Source organism: Bos mutus, chromosome 21, assembly GCF_027580195.1.
Source record: "Bos mutus isolate GX-2022 chromosome 21, NWIPB_WYAK_1.1, whole genome shotgun sequence".
Classification (NCBI taxonomy): Eukaryota; Metazoa; Chordata; class Mammalia; order Artiodactyla; family Bovidae; genus Bos; species Bos mutus.
The window spans coordinates 21128637-21154886 of NC_091637.1; the positions used below are offsets into that span (position 1 = coordinate 21128637).

At 48.0% G+C, this 26250-nt stretch overlaps 1 protein-coding gene across 5 annotated transcripts in view; it reads left to right on the forward strand.

Annotated features, from left to right (window-relative positions):
• The first annotated feature begins 1373 nt into the window (after window positions 1-1373).
• The window catches only part of ZNF592 (zinc finger protein 592), a 49011-nt gene continuing 24134 nt past the window's right edge, over window positions 1374-26250 (forward strand). Inside the window, exons 1-3 of one of the 5 annotated variants that reach the window (XM_070358337.1) lie at window positions 1374-1555; window positions 15499-15662; window positions 19268-19351. The gene's annotated coding sequence lies outside the window, so the exon portion shown is untranslated. Of the gene's footprint in view, window positions 1556-2036; window positions 2191-15498; window positions 15663-19267; window positions 19352-26250 lie in introns of those variants that run through there. The other 4 variants (XM_070358335.1, XM_070358338.1, XM_070358336.1 and 1 more) reach the window with 4 other exon arrangements.

Genomic DNA, 26250 nt, shown 5'->3' on the forward strand with positions numbered 1-26250 from the left:
GTTTCCTTGGTTGCTCAGTTGTAAAGAATCCATCTGACAATGCAGGAGACACAGGTTTGATCCCTGGTCCCAGAAGATCTCCTAGAGAAGGAAATGGCAACCCACTCTAGTATTCTTGCCTGGAAAATCCCATGGACAGAGGAGCATGTGGGTTACAGTCCACGGGGTCGCAAGAGTCAGACATGACTTAGCAATTGAACAACAACAATAATGCAGGATATAGAGACAAATTTCCTTAAAAAGCACAGTGGATTATGTTTTGGGAAATAGGTAACTGGGGCCAGTGATAATTTGCAGAAATTGAAGTCCCCCCATGAATCTTTGGAAGTACTGACACATAAGCTGTGTTTCCCACTTTATGTCAAATTGGGTTTGAGCCAATTGCACTTAAACTTTAAAGGGCAGTGACCCCTGAAGGATTATGGTTGACTCAGGGGGTCATCCAGGCAGCTGACCCATGGAAACATGCAGGGCTGAGAATGCATGCCTCCTCACCTCAAAATATTTCTGTCTTTGTGTACTGTCTAGATCTAGTAGGAAGAGATGTGCCTCTTCTCGGATTTCTTCCTCCCTCTTCCCCAGCCCTATTTCCTTTTTCTTTTCTGAGATCACCCACTATTAATTATCCTATCTTTTATCTTTTAGTCTCCCCTCTCAGATCCTTTGAGAGTTCTTCCTCAAATTGAAAAAAAGAAAAAAAAAATCACCTCTTCTTTACCTTAAACATTTTTTTCTCCAGCTTTATTGAGGTATAGTTAACAAATACACATATTCAAAGTATGCAATATGATGATTTATATACATATGTGTACACGGAAATGATTACGACAATCAAGTTATTTAACCTATCGATCATCTCAGGTATTTACCTTTCATACACTTGCGTGTGGGGAGAACACAAGATGATTAGGAAATTTCCAGTGTTAACCACAGTTACTACCCCTGGAGCCATAGGCCCAGTCCCTTCCCCCAGCCCTCCCCCTTCCTCCCCTCCCTCCCCTCCCTCCTCCTGCCAAATTTCTGGATTCATCACCCTTTACTGCCTTCATTGCTCCACCACCACAAACTGCCTACCTAGTGCTCAACTCAGTGAAGAGCCTGGCCCAGAGCAGGCCTTGGCTGAGCTAGTTCCACCCCTCGAGTAAATTGGCGTCTCTTTCCCGGTTCTTCTGAGGGCATTTCTCCATTAGCAGTGGGTGCTCAGTGCCAGACACCGACTCCGTGCTCTCCCCTCCCCACCTGGCTGCCACCTTTAACGCCGCCCGTTCCCCGGTCCTCCGGGTTCTTGGAAGGTCCTTCCTGGCCCTCTGCCCGCCTGTTCCGAGTTCTCACCTCGCACAGTCAGAGCTTCCCCAGTAACTCGGAGGATCTCTCAGTCTACCCCTGGGAGGCAGCCGTCGCCAGGCCGCCAACTCCGTTCGCCGCGGGTCTCACGGTCATGTCACAGCGCCCCTGCACCTCCAGGCCCGCGTGCAAGTTCCCAGATGCAGCGATGACCGAGCATTTAGGGCGCACCTACTAAGCGCAGGCCCACGCCGCCTCTGCTCCCTTTCAGGTAACAGCCTCCTAGGCCCCACTACGAGCCGGATTTTGAAGGAAGAGGACGCCGTCCCGGCTCCAGAGGCGCTCCAGTCCGCAGGGGCGAGGCACCTCGTAGGCAGATCGTGACCCTCTAGTGGGGGACCTCGGCCCCAACCTCAGGCCCCCCGCCCGGGAGGCGCGTCAGAGGACCAGAGGCCCAGGTCGCAGGGGGCGGCCGCCGGACCGGAACCGCGCCGGGTGCTCGGCTGGGGCAGGCGAGGCCGAGGGTCCGGCCTTGCCCGACGCCGTCCCCGCCCCGCCCCGCCCCGCCCGCCGCCACTGCCGTCGCCGCCGTCGGGTCGGTGCGGAGCAGCCTGCCTGGGGCGGGAGGCAAGAGGCGAGAGGCCAGGCCCCAAGCCGGGGCTGCCCCTCAGCCGCACGGCCCTGGGCGGGTGCCCAGGTCCAAGTCGCCTTCCGCCCGGCCGGCCACCCTCCCCCTCCCCGCCCGCGGCCCCAGCCAGGTCCCGCCGCCAGGCAGGCTCCCGCCCCCGCTCCGCCCCCGGAGCCGCAGCCCCGCCCGCCACCGCCGTCGCCATGTTGTGGCTCCCACAGCCGGCGCTGGGGACGCGCGCGGCCGAGCCCGGGGCCTGCAGCCGCCGCCGCCGCCAGGTAAGCGCCCCCCGCGGGCCGGGCCGGGCGGGGCTTGTGGGCCGGGGCCGCCGCCGGGGCCGCCCCAGCCCGAGCCCGGGCAGAGCAGAGCCGGGGCCGAGCCCGCGCCCGCGCCGCGGCCCGGCCCTGCAGCCGGGCGGACCCTGCTCGCCGCCTGAGGCGGCAGCTACTTCCCCCGACCGCCGCCTGGCGGGCCCCGGCCGCCACCCCACCCCGCCCCCGGCGGACGGGCCGCCTGCCCCTTCCGCCGTCCCGACCCGCCGCTACCTCGCCGGGCGGGCACGCTTGCTGTCTGTCCTCCCCGCGCGAGACGGGCGGTCGCCCTTGGCGTCGGCCCGCGGCCCCCCGCCCGGACACGGATAACGGTGCCACTTTGCCCGGCTGGGGCGCCCTGTCAGCCGGACCATCCCGGCCGCCCGAGGAGCTGGCGCCGTCACGGGGCAGACACTTGGGGGATCGTCCTTTTTTGGCGCCCCTCAGTCCCTGCCCCCACCTCCGCCCAAGTTCTTGTCCCTGGGGGAGGTTTCTTCGGGAGCAGACGGGTATGCCTGCTCCAGAGTTGGGGGGCCCAGGGAGGGTGACCAGGCCTGTTGATCAGGGTGGAGATTGTCTCTCTGCAGGGACTCTTCCTGCCAACCTGGGGGGGAAGAGGCTCAATGTGACCCGAGGGCGGACGGGGAGCGTCTGCTGGACAGATGGCCTCCTGGCCTTGGATCAGCGCTTGTGAGGGGGAGGGGTCCGGACGACCTTAGGTATGCCTGCTTCCGAGAACCCTAGGATTATTGGAGCTGCTCAGGGATTTTGAACTTTTCTTTTTTGAGTAGGCCAGAGGTGGCATTAAAAATCCTAAACTGGAATAAATCCTAGGGCCCACCCAGACCAGCATGGCTGGCACCCAGGACTAGCCTAGGATAGGACTGCCAGTCAGAGAATGGGACTTGGTGGGGAGTGGGGAAAGGTTGTATTTGGCTCAGGGCTGGCCCACTTGCCTTCAGCTCTGTGTTCTGCAGGGTCTGTTGGGTGCCTCTGTTGGTGTGTACAGTGTGGCTGAGGTTACAGAAAGTGGACAGACAGATGTCTGGCCTGGAAGGTGCATGGTGGGTTTTCAGGGGTCTGTTGCCTCACCCCAAGTACATTATGCAGTGAAAGAGAAGAGGAAGCAAGGTGCTAGCACACAGATTTTGACCGCTTTCCAGTTGTTCCACTGGTCATGGCTTCGATTCATTCAGTAAAATTTTACTGAGCACTTATTATGTGCCAGCCACTGCACTAGGTGCTGGGAGTATAGGGGTAAACCAGAAAGACATGTTTTGCCTTGAGTTCATAGACTCAATAATAAACAAATAATCTTGAAACATCACTCAGCAACAGGTATTTGTCAACAAATACCTGCTGGGCATTGTTTTAGATGATGTGAAGAAAACAAAGCAAAAATAACTGCCTTTGTGGAGCTTTAATGGGGGGAGCGTTGCACAGACAATAAAATAAAATATAAGATAAAAATATATGCTGTTAATAAGTGCTAATGAGAAAAAGAAAACAGGTTATTGGGTTATTGGGTAGAGACTGAATTTATATTTGAGTGGTCTGGAAAGGGCTCCTGAGAAGTTGTCTTTTGAATAAAACGTTGAAGGAAGTGGTGAACTAATCATTTCAAACTGTCATGAGTACAAGGGGAGAAAGGTGAAGAGCGTGGTGAGAGATAATGGGCCTTGATTTGGGTTGGGGGCTCAGGGAAAGCGTCCCTTGAGGAAGTGACATTTAGGCCGAGACCTGAAGGAGGGGTGAGAGTTAACCATGTGTGGAGCAGCACAGAGCTTGGTAAGTTGGAGGAAGTGAAAGAGGCCTGTGACTGGAGAGGAGATAAGTTTCTAGAGAGGTGTGTCAGTTCACTGGGGGCCTCCGGGACAGAATGCCTTTCCCTCCAGAGTTTGGATTTACCCCCAGTGTAATTAGGAGCTTTTGAAGGGTTTTAAGTGAGTGACATGATGATATTTACATTTTAAAAGGACTCTGGTATGGACAAATAAGCAGGTAAGGTAAGGCAAGGCTTAATGTATGGAGTGGCCTCACTACTTGGTCTGCTTTGAAAAGCCTCAAGCAGTCTGGGGGAGGAGGATCTTTTCTCTCAGAGAGACTATTTTGCCCAGCTTTTAGGAAGGGAAAGAAAAATGAATTAACATTTATGGAGTGCCTGTTAGGTGGCAAAATCAATTTTAGAGACTTTTACAAACATTATCATATTTAACTTAGTCTTCTCTGCACTCTAAGAGGAGTAGTCCTGCCGCCTTTACATTTACAAGCTCAGAGGAGTTAGATGACTTATCCAAAGCTACATTTGTAACATAATCTGTATTCAAACCCAGGTCTTCCTGATTCCGGAGCCCTCTGGCTCTGGAGCCAGACTACTGAGTTTGTGTCTTGCTTCTGCCACTTACTAACTGAATGATTTTGAGTTATTTAACCCTTCTGGTGCCTCAGTTTCCTATCTGGAAAAGCCTCAAGCTTTTCTCAGCTTCAATGCAGGTAAAAGTACCTACTTCCTAGGGTTTTTGTACTGATTAAATTAACTTTTAGTACAACATGTTAGTTTCTTTTATTAAAATTTTAAAACATCCACACTGCCTCCCAGCCCTGTTGTCATTTTGGATGAGATTAACTGTAGGGACACTTCAGTTCTTGAATATTGTGAGACTCTGTTTTCCTTTAAATAACTTAATGCCAATGTTCCATGTGCTCAGTCCTTCAACACTGATTTCTTGTTTCAGTCTTGACACTGTACTGGGACTTCTAGATACAATGTGAGCTCCTTCCCTCAAGCTCAGTGTATCTAGGGGAGGTCAGATAATTAAAATGAGCTACAATGTACTTAACAAATTCTCAAAACCCCCTGTATTTAGAGAGCTACAGTTAAGAGGGTAAGAACTAAATGCCGGGGGAAATAGGGAAGGCTTTGGGGCCAGGGTGACTTCTGAACTGGGCTTTGGAGGAAGAACAGTGTTACCACCATGTAAGACTGGGCAAAGGACATTCTATGTAGAGGGAGTTATACGTGAAAGCACAGAGCTGTGAGAGGCTTGGTTTGTCCAGGGATGAGGCTGGTAAGCTGAGCTGGGCTTGTGAAAGGCAGGTCAGGTTTGGATTTAATTCCGTAAGGCACAGGGACCTATCAGAGACTACTGGATACATCAGATCCATACCGTGATGGGTGCTGCTGATAGAGAGGATACAGTTGTCATCCTGGGAGGTGACTTTATTTTGGTGGGATCTCAGGGCTTCAGTGTATGAAGTTTCAGAAACCTGAAATTCAGGTGGTTTTGTTTGTTTGTTTGTTTTTAATATAATTTTTATTTAGTTATTGGCTGTGTTGCATCTTTGTTGCTGCTCAGGCTTTTATCTCGTGGCGAGTGGGGGCTAACTCTCTAGTTGTGGTGTGCGGGCTTCTCATGGCAGTGGCTTCTCTTGTTGCTGAGCTTGGGCTCTAGGGTGTGCGGGCTTCAGTAATTGCAGCACATGGGCTCAGTAAATGTGGCTCCTGGCCTTGAGAGCACAGGTTCAATAGTTGTGGCGCACTGACTTTAGTTACACCGCATCCACAGCATGTGGGCTCTTACGGGACCAGGGATCAAACCTGTTGTCTCCTGCATTGGCAGGTGGGTTCTTCACTACTGAGCCACCAGGGAAGCCTTGAAATTCAGTTGTGTAGGCCACGTGGAGCTGGTTCAGATCCAGGGAGAGTGACTAACCAAACTTGGAAGAGACTGATGCAAAAAATCAGGGTATTAACTAGCCTTGAGAACTGAAACTGCAGAATGACAGATATCTCTGTCCTCTGGTCATGGCCCTCCCCACCCCCAGCCCCTAACTTCTGGGCAGGACTCGGACATACTAGCAAACTCTTGCTCCTCAATTCCCACTTGTTTTTCTCAGGCTCCATGAATACTAACCCTTTTTTGTTAACATAACCTTGCCCTAAAGCTCTATGCAGTGTAGTTAACAATGTTTATTAATTGATGGAATGAATAATTCTGTATCATTTGAATGGGATCCTGTGTTTGTGAAACTTAAGGAAAAGGAGGAATAACTTTTTTAGAAATAAAGTATTGCAAAAGGGGCTCCCTAGGATTGGGTTACTGGGGAAGGTATGCAGATACCAAATGGTGTGGGTAATTTTGTGGCCAAGGGGTGGCTGTGGACAGGTACATTGGAAGTTGCTCCGAGAACAGAGGTCTGTGAACTCTTGAAAGAGGTGGGGTGGGGGTGGGTTGGGGTTGTACCTGAAGAAGAGTTTGGTTTAGGATTTTCATCTTGCCTACACATGGGGGACAGAAGAGGAGGTACTAATTCTTGCCCTCTACTCAGCCTGGTCGTGGCGAACTTTCCTATTGCATGGGAACCTTCATGGGGTTTGAGCTTCGTCTTAACACTTCTGCTTCTGCAGAACTGGAAAGAGTGGTGAACCCCCTAGAGCTCTGAATCTGTATTTTTCTACACTGGAAACCAAAATCCAAATAGACCAACCTAGATTATGGATTAATTATTTTTCTTTTAAAACTCTAAAGGACATTATTCATGTGGAAAATTTAGGCAATACAGATGGGTATACAAATGAAATAAAAATGATAAACTCTATAACCTAGATTTACTGTTAGCATTTTAATATTTAGTGTTTTTATTAGATCTTTTTCCCCAGCTCTATCTTTCTATGCAAGTTGGTTTTAACTTTTTTCTTTTCCTACAAAAATAGGAGCATCGCGAATAGAAGAGCGTTCCAAGTGTCGATGTCTGTGAGGTGGAGTAGTGGTGTATGCCCGCAGTCTGTGTGTGTCTCCGTCTGTGGGCATCTGGTCCAGTGTGCCCACAGTCTGTGTGTGTCTCTGTCTGTGGGCATCTGGTCGTGTGCCCGCAGTCTGTGTGTGTCTCCGTCTGTGGGCATCTGGTCGTGTGCCCGCAGTCTGTGTGTGTCTCCGTCTGTGGGCATCTGGTCGTGTGCTCACAGTCTGTGTGTGTCTCCGTCTGTCGGCATCTGGTCCAGTGTGCCCGCAGTCTGTGTATGTCTCCGTCTGTGGGCATCTGGTCCAGTGTGCCCGCAGTCTGTGTATGTTTCCGTCTGTGGGCATCTGGTCATGTGCCCACAGTCTGAGTGTGTCTCCGTCTATGGGCATCTGGTCGTGTGCCCACAGTCTGTGTGTGTCTCTGTCTGTGGGCATCTGGTCCAGTGTGCCCGCAGTCTGTGTGTGTCTCTGTCTGTGGGCATCTGGTCCAGTGTGCCCGCAGTCTGTGTATGTTTCCGTCTGTGGGCATCTGGTCATGTGCCCACAGTCTGAGTGTGTCTCCGTCTGTGGGCATCTGGTCGTGTGCCCACAGTCTGTGTGTGTCTCTGTGGGCATCTGGTCCAGTGTGCCTGCAGTCTGTGTGTGTTTCCGTCTGTGGGCATCTGGTCCAGTATTCTCCCGCTTCATGCTTTAGAAGTGGAGGAGGGGGTGTCCATTAGTTTTTTTTTTAATTCTGAGAAGTGTTTTTAGGGATAAAAGTGCTACTTCAGCCAACCATTCATTTTTATTTGACAGTGGGAAGTGTTTATGTGTGTGTTGAAATGACACATCTGATCCTTTTTATGACTAAAAGAAAAGTTAATGAGCACCTTCTGAGTTTGGTGTCACCTCAGAGTCATTCCTCAAATGCATCAGTGCTTAGAGAACAGCTGTCCTCTGTTGGCTGGGTGACTCTGGGAAAGTCACATTTACCCAGATTCTCCATTTCAGATTCTGAAGGTGCTGTATCAAGAGGTACGGTGTCTGTCCCCTTTCCTGTCATTGACATGCTCCAGGAGATGTGCTGGAGCTCTGCATACATGCTCTATTTACATGATCGATTGTAGAAAGACTGCTGCCATGTTGAGTGAAAAAAGGGGTATGTCTGCTGAACAGATGACCTTCTGGCCTCGAGTCAGTATGTATGTGGGACAGGGGGGTCTGTATGACTTTGTTATGTCCATTCGTGAGCTCCAGAAATATTGGAGACCCATGAAATTTTTTCCAGTATTGCAGGGGTAGCATTAATGGTCTTCTGCAAAAATGAAATCCGCAGGCTTATCCAGAAAGGCAAGAGTAACACCCTAGGTTTAACTCAGAATGGGTTCACTTCTCTGCAGAACAGAGCTTACTCTAAGATTTTACCACTGAGTGGTGGGATTGGAGTGGTTTTTACTCTTTTCTTTATATTTTTGCCTATCATTTGAATTTTCTATGAGCTTGTATGTCATCTTTACAAAAAGAAAACAACCAGTAAATCTGTTTTTAATTTTAGAGACAGACATTGAATGCCCTAAAGCAAAAACTCTTAACTGCTCAGAACTGCATTCCTCTAGAAGAGGTGTGGGAGAAGGCAATGGAGCCCCACTCCAGTACTCTTGCCTGGAAAATCCCATGGACGGAGGAGCCTGGTGGGCTGCAGTCCATGGGGTCGCTAAGAGTCGGACACGACTGAGCGACTTCACTTTCACTTTTCACTTTCATGCATTGGAGGAGGAAATGGCAGCCCACTCCAGTGTTCTTGCCTGGAGAATCCCAGGGACGGCAGGGCCTGGTGGGCTGCCGTCTATGGGGTCGCACAGAGTCGGACACGACTGAAGTGACTTAGCAGCAGCAGCAGCAGAAGAGGTATGGTGTTGAACCAGGCCACCCCTCGCTGCCTTTGTTAGATGTGCAGTAAAGATACATTCTCCCCAGTAGTGAATTAGGCTAGGACCTCTGATGGTAATGGTTCCTTAATTCAGGGAGCCAGGGCTGCACGCATCTGGGTGGAGCTGACAAGTAGAATGAATTTTTTGGAGGAGAAAGGAGTCCAGGGTGGGTAATGAGCAGCTGTTCAGATTCTTCTGGGGCTTGGCCCAGCTGAGGCTCGTGTCTGTGGACAGGGGCTGCTCTCTGCCTTTGCCTTTGTTAGACAGACTCCAGGCCTGAACTGAACTGGCTGAGGTTGTAAAAACTACTTCACTGCCCAAGACTTCATTAAACTATAAATCTTCAGGCCCTTAAAAATATTAGGTGTATGATTAATACTACTGTTGTCCTTGGTTAGAATGCTTGCTTGTATTTAAAATCCTTTGGAGCCTTTTTGCCACTGGGCCATCATTGATCAGTTATCTACAGTTGCTTTTGTAAGGCCCACCCTGGGCCCAGCCCAGAGAGAACTGGATGCTCCGTGGAGCATGAAAGTATCATGTGAGATGAACTTCGCCCTCAAGGAGTTTCCCCACTGAAAGCAATTAGAGAACAATTTGCTTCCAGGCCAGACGTGTCTTAAGAGGGATTTTGTTTCTGAGGATGGTGGTTACTTTCACACCAGTCACCCCAGAGATGGCTGGGGTTACCTCTGGGGAACATTCCCTGGTACCCAAAATGGATTCAATGGCTGTTTGGGAGGAGGGAGGCGGTGGCAGTGATGTAATCTCATTTTTCATTACCCCACTTGTCTCCCTTTGACATTGCTTTTCTAAGCACCTATACCCTTAGAAGGCAGCCACCTACCCATATCCCCAGTGAGCCCCAGTGCTTATTGTTCCACCATTCCCCTGAGTCTGAAGACGTTTGCATTTCCCCTTAGAGTCCCCTTTTAAAATATTTACACCCTGTGAGAGAGGTCAGTCTCTTGGCAGTTCATCACTAAACAGTAGCTTTAATTACCAGGAGTTAATTAAGTCAATGGGGAGAGAGACTGGGACCCAGGCAGGGACTTGGGGGCAAGAGTGTCCAAAGGGACATGTTCCGCACGACAGGAGAGGCATGTGGGCAGCACAAGAAACTTCCATGAACATTAGTTGCTGTGGGCATGTGCTGCTAATGCTGGGCCACCCTAGTGGTCCTGCCGCCCTGGGCGTAGGGTATAGCACGGCCTCGCACTGGTACAGGGGACTTTGAGGTGGAGGTGGAATTTGGGCTCAGTCTTAAAGGACTTCGCTGATGGATGGCTCAGCAGGTTAAGGATCCGCCTGCAGTGCAGGAAATGCAGGAGACACAGGAGACGCTGGTTCCATCCCTGGGTTGAGACGATCCCCTGGAGAAGAAAATGGCAACCCACTCCAGTATTCTTGCCTGGGAAATCCCACGGACAGAGGAGCCTGGCGGGCTACAGTCCAGTGGGTCACAAAGAGTCGGGCATGACTTGAGTGACTAAGCAGCAAGCAGCTTAAAGGATTAGAAGGTTTTCCTTCATTTAAAAAATATGTTATGGTTACCAGAGGGTTACGGGGGAGGGATAATTTGGGAAATTGGGATTGATGTATACACATTACTATATATAAAATAGGGTTTCCTCAGTTGCTCGCTGGTAAGGAATTTGCCTGCCAATGCAGGTTGCTCCCCTCCCCCATGTCCCCGCCAGCCTTCCATCTGAAAGTGAACATCAGTCCTTGCAGTGGCCCTCCAGTACCTGCTTCCCATCTCCGTCTCTTGTCACAGCCTCCACTCTGGTTCAGGTTCTTTGCTTGCACCAAACACTTCGCTGCTTCAGGGCTTTCTACTTGCTCTTTGCTCTGCCTAAAACCTCTTCGCTGTATTCACGTGGCTTGCTCTCTCACTTGCTTCAGAATTGAGAATATAGTCATTCCAGTTTCTGACTTCAGTTGAACTCCTGTTGAGAAAGGCTATGTATGACTACCTGACATATGAATTTGCTTGTTTCTAGTGGAATGTCATCACTGCATGGGGAGGGACTTTGTTCTGTGGTGTCCACAGTGGCTGGAATAAGGCCTGGCATGTAGTGGGTGCTCAGCTAGCGTTATTGAGTGAATGAATGAGCACAGATGCATGCGTCTAGTGTGTGTGTGTTGTGGAAGTCAAGTGGGAAAGGGCAGTGGGACTAGAGGCTAGGAGGAGGGGGGAAATTCCCCGGTGGGCCAATGGTTAGGACTCTGCTTTCACTGCTGAGGGCCAAGGTTCAGTATCTGGTTGGGGAATTAAGATCCCACAAGCTGTGTAGCAAGGCCAAAAATATCCAAATAACAAACAAACAACATAATAGAAGTTGGGGGGGAATGGGTGTGGGTGGTGTGGACAGTGAGGACGCTTTTGGCAGGAATGGAAGTTGGAGACATGGTCTGTTCCAGTCTCTGCAATCTGGTCTCTTACCAGTGCTGTTGAAGGTGAAGGCAGTGATTTGGTGCTTTGAGGCAGGTGAAGAAGCAGCTCTTGAAATGCAAAGTCAGGAGACTTGGTCAATGCCTAGGTTAGGTTACGGAGGTTCTCAAAAGCCTGGCATTGGGGTTGCAGCTGATGTGATGGGCCACGGGAAACTATTGTAGATTTTTGAGCAGAGTGGATGACTGATAAAAGTGGTGTTTGGGGGAAGATTGGTCTTAAAGAGACACATAGGAGGACTGTGGGGAGAGACCAGAGGTGGCGAGGAGAGAGGTCAGCAAGGATCAGGACGGAGGCGGGAAGCAGCACCGAGGATCTCAGTGAGACCTAGTAACAGCGGGCTTCTCCCCAGCTGCTGTGAGGCCTTGACAAAAGCTTCTGCACTCCCAGCCTGGTAGAGCTTATTGTTCGTGTTTCAGATGAGTTTTGGAAGCAGGTGGGGATAAGTGGGCGCAGGGAAAGAGATGGGTCCCCCTCAGGTGTGTTCGTCTGATGGCTCATTCTGTGGGGAGCAGGCGGTTGTAGCCTGCACTGGGCCTGCATGTTGCCGACTCACCCTGGGTGGGAGCCTGCCTGTCCTCTCTGGTCTGCTGGAGACTTCCTGATGGGAAAAGGGCTGGGAGTGTACTCAGGTTTTCTTCTGAACCTGCACAGATACCAGGGCAGTATCTGAAATCCATCTGTCCAATTAACTTCTTTCAACTGTATTTTCTGTCTCCATAGTTTCATCTGTTCCTCAGAACAAGTTGTCATTGACTCACAGACCCATTTGGACTGGGTTAATTGACTGAAAATCCTTATTTCTAAATAGTCTCTGTTTCATGAGGTTTATTAGCCTGTTTTTAAAAAGCCTTTGGCCAAGATGAGATGAGTGGAGAAGTGATTTTGGCATAATCAGCTCCTTGATGATCTTTTGGTACAAATCATGTTTTGAGATTGGTGTTTCTAAGGTATTAATTCCTAGAATCAATATTTGGGTGTCTGTTCTGTGCCAGGCACTATAGGTACTGGGATGATAACACGGAAGAAAATAAACAAAAGTCTTACTTTCATGGAGCTCGTGATCTTGTGTGTGAAGGCTTACAGGTAATAAGGAAAAAAAGTTTGAGAGCTGGTGAAAAGTATTATGGAGAAAAACAAAGCAGGGACGGAGGACAGAGAGGTTTGGTGGGGAGGCCTCAGGTTTTCTGCTTGAAGTAGGGACATCTCCGTGATAAAGGACATTTGAGCAGAGCTCTGAAGGAGCGAGATAGGGAGCTGTGAGGGAGGAGCAGTTAGTGGAGAGGAAAAACTGGAGAGAGGAGGGGGAAGGTGCAGGAGAGGGGGCCAGGGTGGCCTCACTGGGCTTGTAGATCCTTGTGGGGGCCTGCGCCTTAGCTCTGGGTGAGATGGGAGGCCCGGGTTGGCCGTGCAGAGCCGTGCTAGACTCTGCCGTCCTTTCTGAAAGGTTCACTGCAGCTGCTGGGGATTGATGCCGTGGGGCGTCTGCAGGGGCTCTCAGCTTAGAGAGGGAACCAAAGTCTAAATCATCCAGGAGCCTTTGCCAGGCCAGCTGCTGGGGCCATCCCGGACCACAGGGTCGGCTGGAGCACGGGTGTGATTTCCAGGACTCACTCGGTGCCAGCGCTGTGGTTCTCTGGTCAGCCTCGGATTCCTGGGATGCTCTTCTCTCACTTGGAGTCAGTCTCCAGGTGGACCAGAAGTCTGCATTATTAACAAGATTTCAGGGTGATTTTTGAGGCCAGAGGTCCCCGGACTATACTTTGGTCTAAAGACCATGGTTCACAACCCCAGACATATCAGTCCTTTGCATTGTTTTCTAAAAAATGCTTGGCCCAACTCTTAAAGAGTCTGATTTAGTTGGTCTGTGGTGGGGTTAGGTATTAATAGTGCTTCCTGGGTGTTTCTCATGTGCTTCCAGGACCAGATTCACTGGTCTAAGGGTTAATAAGCTTAATGCTGGGTGTTTGATGGAAAGATTTGCATGGTAACTGAGTTGGAGACTTCAGGCCCTCTGGGAAGCTTAGGCAGGGCCAGTGGCTTTGCTAGGAATAAGAGGAATCTTCCACGGTAATAAAACTCTTTTTCAGTTAATGTCTTTTATCTCATTTGATTACCTCACCTCTCTGGGCCTTCATTTTCTTGCTTGTAGAGTTAGCAGCTTAAATTTAATGGCTTCCTAGAATCTCCTGGGCTCTGACAGTTCTTAATCTTTCTGGTGTTGGAAGAACTTCTAATCTAGAACAGTATTCTAGATTTCTAACCTCAGTCTCACAACACCCGAAGGTGTGTCATAATTATGGCAACGACTGCAGTGAGTATCTCAATACCAGTTGAAGGAAAACATGTGCCGTATACAGTAGCACCCTGGGAAGACAAGGAGGTTGGGTACCTGCAGCGTAAAGTCAGGCCTCTTGGTTCACAGTCCCTGGGGGGAAGGGCACTCTGGTCCTTGGAGGCACCTAGGAGCCTGAGCTTGAGTCTTGATTTCCGCCACTTAGCTGGCGAGTTAGTTCCCTGTGATGTGGCAGTAGTGTTTTGTAAGTGGTGAAGCTCCTATCAATCCACGTGTGTAGAATGTAGGGGCCCGAGAGAGCCAGCCAGGCTGGGCCAGTGGCGCCTGGCGCTCAAGCTTGCTACTGCTCTGTGCAGCTGGGCTGTGTTACTGGCCGCAGAGATGGTCTGAACAACCCGGGGGCTCCAGTGTCGGCAGGACTGAGGGCACCCCGGGCTAAGGAATCAGTCACGCTCGTTGGCGCACCTTGGAACTAACTCATTTTGGGTATCAGATCTAAGACATCACTTACCCCATCCCCTGGCCTTGGACTGTATCCTCATGTGGGAGCATGTTTTCTGATTGTTTATGTTTTGAAAACATAAGGTCCAAATAAGAAAAGGAAAAACAAGTTTTCTGTGTTTCCCTTCTATAGAATTGGGATAATGGGTTTTCTTCCATTCCCTTATAAATTTTTCTACTAACATTGTCTACATCTCTATTTAGAATCCAATCAAATGCTAGTCTATCAAAGACAAAAATGAAGCCAAATGAGGGAATGTGGACTTAGAGTGAGAGTGAGCAGAATTAGAAATGAGACTTTTTGTTCTGTCGCTTGTGTGCGTGCACCTGAGGGTTTCTCCACATGGGCCTGTTACAGTGGAATCTTTGGGGGGCTGTGGCCATTTCCAGGGTTCCCGAGTTGGTTCCATTCAGGTATAGTTGAGGACCGCTTGTTAAAACAAAGAAGAAGGGTCTGGCCGCTTCCCCACCTCTTCCCTCTTGCCTCACCCCCTGCTTGGTGCTTGTCCCTTCCCTGTCTCTCCCGTACCTGTGACTCTTCCCAGCCTGCCTGCCCCCAGGCGCCTCGCATGCTTCTTGGCCCTCTGCTTCTGTGCCCTCCTGAGCCCTGGAGGGCGAGCTGTGATGAGGGGTAAGCAGCCTTCATGTGTCCTGTCTCTGTCTCCTGTGCGTGTCTCCAGTAAGCCTGGTGTTTAGGGATCCAGTTGTCTGCAGGGGCACTCTGAAAAATTATGAGGTGAAGCTTGCTGACCACTGAGGTTGGTGGCAAAATACCTAACAAACACGTGCATTTGATGTGTGTAAGGCAGGGTAAGAGATTACCTCATTTAACTCCTGTAATCCTGTTTTACATACAGGAAAACTGAGACACAGAGGTGAGAAAACCTGCCCAAGGCAGTAAGCAGCAGAACTGGATTTGAACCCAGGTGGTCTGGATTCTGAACCACCACACTGTGATAAGCAAAAAGGAGAGGATCTGGGACTGTTGTTGCTGTTGTTTAGTTGCTCGATCATGTCTGATTCTGAGAGTCCTGTGGACTGTTGCCCTGAAGACTCCTCTGTCCATGGTATTTCCTAGGCAAAAATACTGGAGTGGGTTGTCTTCTCCAGGGGAATCATCCCACTCCAGGGGTTGAACCTGCATCTCCTTTGTCTCCTGCATTGGCAGGTGGATTCTTTATCACTGAGCTACCTGTGAAACCCTTCTGGGACTGGGGAAGGTTTTATCTTGGATTACATTTGAAGCCTGCTTTGAATTACATTTGGAGATTTTTCTCAGGGTCTGACCTACACTTTATTATTATTATTAACTTACTTTAATGTTTGCCCTTCAGCTCTATTAAAAGACATTTTCTTTTTCTTCTTTCCTAGGTGGTATTTGGAAACTAGACCATGTGCCTAGGTAGAAGCTGTTCCTTTCTCCATAGCTCTGCACCCCCAGCGACACCTGCCACGCCCTTGTGTTGAGAGCCTCACTGAGGTATGATGTCTAGGTTCACCTGAGCAGGCCTTGAAGAGCTGAAAGTCTGGACACGGTGATTTTTTTTTTTTTTTTTTAATGTTCCTTGGTAGCTGTTATTATTTTTAAAAATTGTGGTAAAATATACATAAGAAAATTGACCATTTTAACCACTTTTAAAGGGGATCCTAGAATTTTTTGAGTGTTTTCATTATTATTTTTCTTGAAATATAGTTGACTTAAACCATTTTAACCATTTAAAAATGTACGTTCAGTGGCATTAAGGACATCTACATAACCATCATCACCATCCATCTCTAGAACCTATCCATCATCCCAAACTGAAGCTCTGTACCATTAGATAATGATCCCTGATACTTTCTCCCCTTATCCCCTGATAACCACTGTTCTACTTTTTCTTCTATGAATCTGGCTAATCTAGGTACTTCCTATTAAGTGGAATCATGCCGTGTTTGTCCTTTTGTATCTGGCTAATTTCATTTAGCGTATTGTCTTTAAGGTTCATCCATGTTTTAGCCTGATCAGAATTCCAATCCTTTTTATGACTGAATAATACTCCCTTTTATATTTATATCACATTTTGTTTACCCATTCATCCACTGATGGATCCTTGGGTTGTTTTGTTCTTTCCCACCTTTTGGACATTGTGAATCATGCTCAAATACTTCTTTGAGGTCCCTTTCAGCTCTTTTGGCTGTGTGCCTAGAAGTATTAGGTCCACTGTGTTTGTATAATTGTAGCCACTATGGAAAACAGTGCATTCCCACCAGCAATTCAGAAGGACCCTAATTTCTCCACCACATTCTCAGCAACGCTTGCTGTTTTCTGCTTTTGTTTTGTTTGTTTTTTGATAACAGCCATCCTAATGGGTATGACCTTTGAGGTTGGCTAGTTGCACCTGTAGAGTTGGCTCTCCAAGAGTCTGGTCCCTAGTATGCTGAAATGTGCATACACGGAGAAAATAACATAATAACCCCCCATGCATTCCTCACAGCAGATCTAACAGTTATCAGTTCATGGCCAATCTTGCCTTATTATCTGTGTCCCCTCCCTCTTCCTCCTGCCCTGTGTTTGTTTTGAGGCAAATCCCAAATATCACATCATTTTATTTGTGAACATTTTACAGATAATATCTTTAAAAAATAAGCACTTTTAATATTCCATTTTGTCTGATGGTGGAAGGGCACATAGAGATGTCCTCTTGAGCACGTTATTCCCTGTCATTCCCATGGCTCACCAGAGACATATGTAGTGGGCACACGTGTGGACACCTGGATGTCAGGTCCATTGCCACGCCAAGCTGTTGCTGAAAAGCTGCCTTGTCTGGGGCCCTGTGTTCCTGCAGGAGATTAGCTGCCTGGGATCTGAGCAGCCATGTGGAAGAGCCCACCCAGATCTCTTTTAGGAGAAGGAGAGAAGAGAGCAGAGGAAGGGGTAATGAAGAAAGTGTGAGGGAGAGAGGAGGGGAAGAGAGGAGGGAACAGGGATGGAGAGAGCATGGAGGAGGGAGAGAGGAGGAGATGGAGGGATGGAGAGGGCATGGAGGAGGGAGAGAGGAGGGGATGGAGGGATGGAGAGGGGCGTGGAGTAGGGAGAGAGGAGGGGAAGAGAGGAGGGGACAGAGGGATGGAGGGGGTAGAGAGGAGGGAAAGAGAGGAGGGGACGGAGGGGTGGAGGAGGGAGAGAGGAGGGGATGGAGGGATGGAGAGGGGTGTGGAGGAGGGAGAGAGGAGGGGAAGAGAGGAGGGGACGGAGGGATGGAGGGGGCGAGGAGGAGGGAGAGAGGAGGGATGGAGAGGGCATGGAGGAGGGAGTCGGGGATGAGAGGGAGGGGAAGGAGAAGAGTATATGTTTATGTGTGGAGCTGTGAGGAGAAGAAATGGGGAGTGAGAACAGAGCAGCTGGGAGAGGCGGCCTTGACCAGGCCTTTGACTCTCTGACTCCCGAACTCTGTAGTGAGCTAGGGAGCTGCAGAGACACCCCAAGACTAACAGCACATTTGCCCCTCACCCCAACCCTTAAATTTCCAGAACTCTGGTTTACCTGTGGTAGATGAGATTGGTGACACACGCAAAGCCACCGTAGGTACCAGAGGGGACCTTTTGATCTGGGAGTGAATGCTTGGTTCCCAGTAGGTCTGAGGCTTCTTGCCCAAGTTTGGGGGTCTCTGCTACCAAGAGATGATGCTTTTACAAAGTTCAGTGGGTGGGGACTCCTCAGGATGGTGTGTGGACAGCAGGAGCCCTGTCTTCCCTTTTACTCAGCCCCTGGGTCCCATTCCCTTTTAACCAAGTGGCTTCTCGCAGTACTTGCTCCTGCTGGGATCTGTGAGCCCACAGAAATCTGAGGGGAAGAACATCCCAAGCAGAGGAATAGTAAATGCAGAGACTCAGAGCAGGAGTTTGCCCTGCATGGTTGAAGAACTGTTAGATCATCCTGGGCATGTAGGCTAGGGTAAAGACTGGACTTTACTCTGCATGAAATGGGACAATCTGGAAGAGTTTTGAGGAGAGGAGGAACATGATCTAGTGGGTGTTTTAAAAGCAGCACTCTGGCTGCTGTGTTGAAAATGAGTAGTAGAGGCAAGGGGGCTTCCCTGGTGGCTCTGTGGTAAAGAATCCACCTGCCAATGCAAGAGACATGGGTTTGATCCCTGGGCTGGGAAGATCCCCTGGAGAAGGGCATGGCAACCCACTCCAGCATTCTTGCCTGGAGAATCCCATGGATAGAGGAGCCTGGCAGGCTGCAGTCCATGGGGTTGCAAAGAGTTGGACACGAATTATGGCTAAACAACAACAGTAGAGTCAAAGAGACCAGGCAAGCAGGCTTTTGTGGGAATCCAGGAAAGAGGAGAAGATGATTGGAGGTGCTGAGAAATGGTTGGATTTTTGAAGGTAGAGTTGATGGGATTTGCTTATGGATTTAGATGAAGGTTATGAGGGGAAAGAGAGGATTTGAGGATGCAGAGGTTTGGCCTAAGCATCTGGAAGGCTTGAGTTGGCATTTACTGAGTGAGAAAGAAGGTAGGAGGAAATCAAGAGTTAGATTTTGGCCACATTAGGTTGGAGATGCCTCTCCAGGTAGAAAGCTAAGTCTTGAATCGAGGGATACCGATTAATTAATGATGTAGTGAATGCCTACTGAGGGGCTTATGAAGAAGCAGAAGAGAGAACATGTTACTGAAGTAACTGAAATAAAGGTAGGCAGTTATCCCATAAGTGAAACAAACAGGAGCACGAGGGAGGGTGGGGTGACTTCTGACAGGGACAGTCAGAGAGCGTCCTCCTCCCTTGCCTAGGAGGCCCGTGTCCCCTTGATGAGCATTTGGGGGGGGCGCCCACAGGTGTGTGGCTGTGCGGTGTTTTCAGTGGGTTGTAGCGGGGACAGCGCTCAGCAACAGGGTCTGGGCCTTCCCTTTGTGTCCTCGGTGCCCACAGAAGTCTTGGCATTGGATCATTATGAGATGGGTGAACCTGTTCTTTCTGAGCCTCAGTTCTTCATGAATAAAATGAATAGGTCGTACTAGTCCAGAGCCCTGGAATCAACTGGGAAGCTTTAAAAACCAATGCAGAGATCTGTCCCAGGCCCATTGAATCAGAGTTGCTACAGTGGAACCTGGGATTCTGTTGTAAAGTCACTCCTTGTGTTATTCTTTTGCAGCAGGTCCATCAGCGGTCTGCAGACAGGTATTCCGAAGTCCCTGGACCAGGTCATTCCTGAGGTCCACTTCAGCTCCAACATCCTGTGAGTCTTGTCAGAATGCTTGCACTGCAGTTCTCTTCCTGGGAAATGTAATTTTTGGTTGGGGGTGGAAGGGCCTAGAGAGGGAGAAAGTAGGGACACCTTGGGCAGGGCAGGCAGGGACAGGTGTGTCGGCCAGGGTTTGAAGGGCCTCAGGAAAAGGTTCTGGGAGGGGTGGGGGCAGTGACAGCCCACATGCCATTGGGTGCCAGGTGTGTTAGGTGTGTTCGAGGCAAAGGCCACGATCCCAACCCCCCTGGGCAGCGCTGCCACAGAGCAAGAGAAAGGCAGACTCTTTGGAGAAGGCGTCCAGGAGGAGGGCGCCTGGAGCATGATCTCTGGGGGCAGGGGGCAGGTTTATACTGGGGGCCAGTGAGGAGGACAGCTTGAGCTCTGACCTACAGGCACAAGAAAGTTGGGGAGAACCACTAGTAACTGAAAGGTACCCTGGGCAGCGGCTGGAGAGGTGGACACAGAGCAGATGGGAATGGATTCTGCCTGCTGGGGAAGAGTTTGAGCTCTGTTCTGAAGGTGATGGGATTTTGAGACGGGATCAGATAAGCATTTTATAGCAATCATTCTGGCAAAGACCAGACAAAGAGACAAATGGAACTTTTTCTTGTTTTTGTGTGGGTCCTTTGGGGCACAGTTTTCTTGTATACAGCTGAGACTCTCTCTGGCTGTTTTTTGCTAATGATTAGAATACCAGGGGGAGAAGGCAATGACACCCCACTCCAGTACTCTTGCCTGGAAAATCCCATGGATGGAGGAGCCTGGTAGGCTGCTGTCCATGGGGTCGCTAAGAGTCGGACACGACTGAGCGACTTCACTTTCACTTTTCACTTTTCACTTTCATGCATTGGAGAAGGAAATGGCAACCCACTCCAGTGTTCTTGCCCTGAGAATCCCAGGGATGGGGGAGCCTGGTGGGCTGCCGTCTGTGGAGTCGCACAGAGTCAGACACGATTGAAGCAACTTAGCAGCAGCAGCAGCAGTAGAATACCAGGTGCCTCATGAAATGAAGCGCTGGCCACTGACCAACTCAGAATGGCCATGACTTGGGGTCAGTTAGATCTGTAAGGAGGCCTCAGGTGTGTATTGAGGAGGGCAGTAGTATATATGTGGTAGACAGTCTGCTTGTCTTCTTTAGGATTCAAGTTTTACATAGAAATCCGATAGTTTTAATTTGTAGCCTAGCCTGTTCAGTTTCTCAGAGGTCCTTCAAGTTAGCTTAATTTTACATATTAAGCCAAGACTTGCCCAAGATCCTCACACAGTTAATTGGTGAAGGATAGTTCTTCCTGTTTCCTTTGATCCAGCTAAAGTTTCACTGAGCTACCATCTCTAGCCCCATAGTAGCAATGTCTTTTTCTGACGTTTCTGAACGTCCGGACTGACATTCCTGCAGGTCATGGGAGTAGCAGCTTGCTCACTCATTCTCTCTTTTGTCCAGCTTCCATCTTGGTTCAGAAGTTCTCCCACCTGGGAACCAACCCAAGTGCTTTCTTAGTATCTGCTAAGTAATCTTTCTCTTTCTCTCTCTGTGCTTTCATACAGATTGAGTAATTTTTTGCTTTCTTATCCCCTGGGATGCTCCTTCCAAAATAAAAAGCTGAGGGTAACTTCTATTTATTCACTTTTAAACCTTTAACTGTTAATAACAATAATTGAACATGGATGATGTCAGTATTTACACCACATTTGATCATGTGGGGCAGCAGCGTAAAGAGGTCACCTGCAGGTTGTAAAACACACATATCTTCTTCCTTCCCTGTAGTCTTCATCCAGCAAGCAGTGGCAGATGCAGAGAAACTTGTCTTTGTGGTCTCACGGCCCAGTGTTTCCTGAATCATGTGGTCTTTCATTTCCATTGTTCTATAAATCTTCGATGTTATTTGTTGCCTTGTCGCATTAGACAGATTGTACTGAATAGAGACAGACTTTTCTTAGATTTGGAGGGCATCTCCCCCACTTAATGTCCTGTTTTTGAACTCTCATTAATCTGTTGTTTCTGAACTTAACGCTGTTAAGAAAAACAGGCCACCAAGTTTTCAGTTTCTCAGAGCCATTAAAATTTTTTTTCTAAATTTCAGTAAATGTGGATGTTACCATGTTTATGTATTTTTCCTTTAACAATTTCAGTATATTTTCTGACTAATGGATTACGTTGTTGTGGACCTATATGTTCATTTACTTCAGACTGCAAAAATGCAGCCTTCTACTCTCCAGTGTTTGAGGTTTGGTGAATAAACCTATACTTCAGTTATGCTCCGCCTTGCCCCTAAACCATCATCTCTAGAATAAAATAGAGCTCTGATTTTTAGGCTCTTATTAGAAAGCTTTTCCATCTACTCAATCTCATTTTTTGAGACATTTTCCAATTCTGGTACATCTTTCTTAAGATAGGGAGCCAAAACTGCACAGCACATCTTGCTGTGGACACGGAGTGGTTCTGAATAAGGGTGGGATCACGAGTTTTATTTTGTTTCCACTGTCCTTTCTGATACTGCCCAGTATTTTCTGGGCTTTCTGTGATGAGACATGCAACACAATGTCTTAAGGGAACAGTCTAAGTTGATGCTTCTTTATTGAACAGTTTAGCTCAGAACCCATTATTCTAAAAGTGTAATTGGAATTGCTTTTCCATAAGTGTTCCTTCACGTTTGCCTTCACTAAGGCTTCTTTGCCATAATTTTGCCTATTCATACAGCCTCCTGAGAACTTGTCTTTTAATTTTGCATTTTGATTTCTGGAACAGCTTTTAGGCCATTTGCAATCTTGAAGGTTGCATTTTATTGTTTCAATAAATATTTATTGAGTGCCTAATGGAAAATGCAGTGGTGAACAAGACAGATAAACCTCTTCCCTTGTGAATCTAACAGCCTAGTGTATTTTCTGCTAGATTATTGGTTCCGAAAGCATTTTAAATATGATACCTCGTTTTCAAGTTAATTTTTTCATGAACTCTTATTCAGTAGTGGGGGTTTTTTTTTTTTTTTTTTTTTTTTTTCCTAGCTAATTTTTGGCTGTGCTGGGTCTTTGTTGCTGTGCAGGTGTTCTCTTGTTGTGGTGAGCAGGGGGTGCTCTCTGGTTGCAGTGGCTCCTCTTGTTCCAGAGCACAGGCTCTAGGTGCATGGCCTTCTGTAGTTGCTGCACATGGGCTCAGTGGTTGTGGCTCCTGGACCCTGGAGCTCAGGCTCAGCAGTGGTGGTGTACAGACTTAGTTGCCCTGCACCTTGTGAACTCTTCTGGACCAGGGATCAAGCCTGATTCTTATCTACTGCACCACCAGGGAAGTCCCAGTAGTGGTGTTTCTAACGGCTGGTCACTGAAAGCATGTTTGTGGATATGAAGTTGGGTGCCCTATGGGTTGGAAACTACCATTCTAGGCAGTTTATGAAAGCTTATCAAAGTTTATGAAAGTTTATCAAGTTCCAGTCCAGAACTGGTCAGTAGTTTTAAAAAAAATGCTGTTGTTCATGATTTCCCATAAACAACAATCAGATAAAGACAGACATACACACAGAAATGTGGAATTCAGTTTGTTGGTTTCTCTGGTGGAATTTTGGCATTAGAAATTCTGCCTACTAGTTCTGCCATAATTATATTGCTTTTATCCTTCCAAAGAATTCTACTAGGTTAATCAGGCCTGATGAGGGCCCTTTCAAAATCACGGTGTTCCCTCCCTCTCATCTAGTTGATGTTAACTTAAAAGTTTGGCAGAATGTCCTGGGCAGCAGGTAGACCCTGTAATAAAAGCTGGGACTTTTATATTCACTTTATTAATTTTTTTAGTTTCCAGATCTTCCCTGAATTGAAAGTTATTCTGAGAGGATACAGTGTCAGTCTGCCAGTTCTGAAGTTGTTCTTCACCCTCAAGGGACTTGTATGCATCATAGCACATTTCCACCATCTCATCTCAAAGGGAGATTGGCTCTCAGCCTAGGCCCCGGAGCCCCAGGAACCTGCCTTGCCTGCTGATTGGCCGCTCTAGATCACTGGGTTAGGTCACCAGGTCTGCATCTGGCTTGTTCAGATGCTTTAGGGTGAGCTCTACTGAATGCTCTGCAGGGTGGGCCATGGATCCTAGACTGGTATTTGTGGCCCTGGGGCAGGAGCCTTCACCCTGTGTCCTGAGACCTGCCCCCAGGTAAGGCAAGGCAGGCAGGCAGCCTTTTGTGGTCTGCTGTTTCCAACTTTGGCTGCTTGCAACAGTTTGCAGACATTGGTGTGTGCTGAAGCTTATTATTTTGACTACACCTTTAATCTTAATTAAATTAGCAAAAAGCAAAGGAGAAAAGGAAAGATATAAGCATCTGAATGCAGAGTTCCAAAGAATAGCAAGAAGAGATAAGAAAGCCTTCCTCAGCGACCAATGCAAAGAAATAGAGGAAAACAACAGAATGGGAAAGACTAGAGATCTCTTCAAGAAAATTAGAGATACCAAGGGAACATTTCATGCAAAGATGGGCTCAATAAAAGACAGAAATGGTATGGACCTAACAGAAGCAGTAGATATTAAGAAGAGGTGGCAGGAATATACAGAAGAACTGTACAAAAAAGATCTTCACGACCAAGATAATCACGATGGTGTGATCACTGACCTAGAGCCAGACATCCTGGAATGTGAAATCAAGTGGGCCTTAGAAAGCATCACTACGAACAAAGCTAGTGGAGGTGATGGAATTCCAGTGGAGCTTTTTCAAATCCTGAAAGATGATGCTGTGAAAGTGCTACACTCAATATGCCAGCAAATTTGAAAAACTCAGCAGTGGCCACAGGACTGGAAAAGGTCAGTTTTCATTCCAATCCCAAAGAAACGCAATGCCAAAGAATGCTCAAACTACCACACAATTGCCCTCATCTCACACGCTAGTAAAATAATACTCAAAATTCTCCAAGCCAGGCTTCAGCAATATGTGAACCGTGAACTTCCAGATTTTCAAGCTGGGTTTAGAAAAGGTAGAGGAACCAGAGATCAAATTGCCAACATCCACTGGATCATCGAAAAAGCAAGAGAGTTCCAGAAAAACATCTACTTCTGCTTTATTGACTATGCCAAAGCCTTTGACTGTGTGGATCACAATAAACTGTGGAAAATTCTTCAAGAGATGGGCATACCAGACCACCTGACCTGCCTCTTGAAAAACCTGTATGCAGGTCAGGAAGCAACAGTTAGAACTGGACATGGAACAACAGACTGGTTCCAAATAGGAAAAGGAGTACGTCAAGGCTGTATATTGTCACCCTGCTTATTTAACTTCTATGCAGAGTACATCATGAGAAACGCTGGGCTGGAAGAAGCACAAGCTGGAATCAAGATTGCCGGGAGAAATATCAATAACCTCAGATATGCAGATGACACCACCCTTATGGCAGAAAGTGAAGAGGAACTAAAAAGCCTCTTGATGAAAGTGAAAGTGGAGAGTGAAAAAGTTGGCTTACAGCTCAACATTCAGAAAACTAAGATCATGGCATCTGGTCCCATCACTTCATGGAAAATAGATGGGCAAATAGTGGAAACAGTGTCAGACTTTATTTTTTTGTGCTCCAAAATCACTGCAGATGGTGACTGCAGCCATGAAATTAAAAGATGCTTACTCCTTGGAAGGAAAGTTATGACCAACCTAGATAGCATATTCAAAAGCAGAGACATTACTTTGCCAACAAAGGTCTGTCTAGTCAAGGATATGGTTTTTCCAGTGGTCATGTATGGACGTGAGAGTTGGACTGTGAAGAAAGCTGAGCGCCGAAGAATTGATGCTTTTGAACTGTGGTGTTGGAGAAGACTCTTGAGAATCCCTTGGACTGCAAGGAGATCCAACCAGTCCATTCTGAAGGAGATCAACCCTGGGATTTCTTTGGAAGGAATGATGCTAAAGCTGAAACTCCAGTACTTTGGCCACCTCGTGCGAAGAGTTGACTCATTGGGAAAGACTCTGATGCTGGGAGGGATTGGGGGCAGGAGGAGAAGGGGACGACAGAGGATGAGATGGCTGGATGGCATCACTGACTCGATGGACGTGAGTCTGAGTGGACTCCGGGAGTTGGTGATGGACAGGCCTGGCGTGCTGCAATTCATGGGGTCACAAAGAGTCAGACATGACTGAGCGACTAAACTGAACTGAAGCTTATTATTTTGACTACACCTTTAATCTTAATTAAGTTACTTCACCAATTTTGTAGCTGGCAGTCCCTTGCTGAGTCATGCTAGATATACTTTAAGAGTTTTATAGTAATGATTTTTGGAGCTCTCTGTAAGAAATTCCTCAAATTTTTTGGCCTGCCTAATTTCTTCTTCTTTTCATAATGTTAAAAATATAATGTAATAAAATTACTTAAGTAATAAAATTTGAAATAAATAGTTTGAGGAAATAATTTTAAAGTGTAGATAAAAAGGAAAGAAAATTTCATCTGTTGAGATATTTTTAACATTTTAGACTATTCCTCTCCCCTTTTTCATAAAAGGTATGTTAAATTTTTGGGGTTTGTTTTAAATAGAGATCCGCCATACCATTTATTAGCTCTGGTTTTGCTAGCAATAGATAGCTTTTGCTTTGACCTCTGACCATTCTCAGCCCATTCCTGAGGTTTCTCTGTGTGGAGAACAGGACTTCACGTAGGATCTCTGTGATTCAGAGGTAAAGGTGGCGGGCTCCTCACTGACCCTTGAAGCACCCCGCCAGCTGCCACCACTCCTCTCCCACATGCTTTTCCCAGCCCCTTAAAAGACCAGTCTATTCAACCCTGCTCCCTCAACCATGTTTTCCTAGACAGAAGAGGAGCCCTGGGGAGTGGAAGGTAAAGCAGATACCACACAGGTATCTCCTTACATTTGGGACTGGCCTGCGTAGTAGCTTACTTGGTACCGGGACCTGGTGCTCCCACCATACCCAGTGTCT